Here is a 1,125-nt window from a genome sequence, read left to right as displayed (position 1 = left end):
CCGCCCCCCCCCCGCCTGCCCCCTCCTGTCAGGGACTTGTGCAGAGCCACAAGGTCCCCCTGAGCCTCCTTTTCTCCAGGCTGAGTCCCTTTCCCATCTCCCTCAGCTGCTCCTGGGGCCCTGGCCCCTTCCTCAGCTCTATCCCCTTTCCTGGACATGCTCCAGCCCCTCCTGTCTTTCTTGTCATGAGGAGCTCAAAACTGAACACATGATTTGAATTTTGGAATGCCTTCAAGAAACAATATCTTGCTGCATGATACTCTTAAAGGATGCACTTTTCCATTCACACAGGGACTTGCTAAATTCCACACGTGTCCTTGAACATGTCCTACACCACCTTCATTCCAATTCCCAAGTACTCAAAGCACAGCATCTGCGGACATTCCAATGAGCCACCTTTGCAGCTCCCCCCTAGAACCCAGGGCACGGGGGCTGCCACAGACTCCCCTCCCTTCCCAGTAGGGCTGGTCTGAAAAACCCTTCACACCTGGAGAGGTCTTCCAAAGAATTAAGCATTAAAAAGCTGAAGCCCAAGAGCACAGGGTGAGGAAGCAAAGGGCATCCTGAGCCTCCACAAGCGAAGGTGCTCACACACCTCAACTCATGCCCCCACAGCCGAATCCCCACACCGGGGCTCAGCACCTCCAGACCCCAGGGATCAGCACCTCCGCATCCCCAGGGATCAGCACCTCCGCGACCCCAGGGATCAGCACCTCCACATCTCCAGGGATCAGCACCTCCACATCCCCAGGGATCAGCACCTGCACATCCCTGGATTCAGCGCCTCCAGACCCCAGAGCTCAGCACCTCCGGACCACCAGGGCTCAGCACCTGCACATCCCTGGATTCAGCGCCTCCAGACCCCCCCCCACACCCCCCTCCGCGCCCCCCGCCCCTGCCTCAGCCAAGCACTGAGGTGGCCGGTTTACGTCATCGGTAAGCGCCGCGTCGCAGGGAGATGACTCACGCCAATGCCGAGCGGAGCGCGGGAAAAGGGCGCGCAGAGGGAGCGCCGAGCCCCCTTACCGCCATGCTGGGAGTGGCGGAAGCGGCCGCGCTTCTCCCGCACCTCCCGGGCACACGGAACACCTTAGAGGCACAGACAGCTCCGTATCCGTCATAGAG

General features: G+C 60.2%; 1 protein-coding gene across 4 annotated transcripts in view; it reads right to left on the bottom strand.

Annotated features, from left to right (window-relative positions):
- CUNH1orf27 (chromosome unknown C1orf27 homolog) overlaps positions 1 to 863 on the bottom strand; it is a 16,426-nt gene extending 15,563 nt beyond the window's left edge. Inside the window, exon 1 of one of the 4 annotated variants that reach the window (XM_017736482.1) lies at positions 714 to 863. The gene's annotated coding sequence lies outside the window, so the exon portion shown is untranslated. The remainder of the gene's footprint in view (positions 1 to 713) is intronic. The other 3 variants (XM_017736483.1, XM_008635398.2, XM_017736484.1) reach the window with 3 other exon arrangements.
- Positions 864 to 1,125: the final 262 nt, after the last annotated feature.

The sequence above is a fragment of the Corvus brachyrhynchos genome, unplaced genomic scaffold (assembly GCF_000691975.1).
Source record: "Corvus brachyrhynchos isolate BGI_N302 unplaced genomic scaffold, ASM69197v1 scaffold155, whole genome shotgun sequence".
In the NCBI taxonomy this organism is placed as follows: domain Eukaryota; kingdom Metazoa; phylum Chordata; class Aves; order Passeriformes; family Corvidae; genus Corvus; species Corvus brachyrhynchos.
This window is presented reverse-complemented; position numbering and strand designations above follow the sequence as displayed.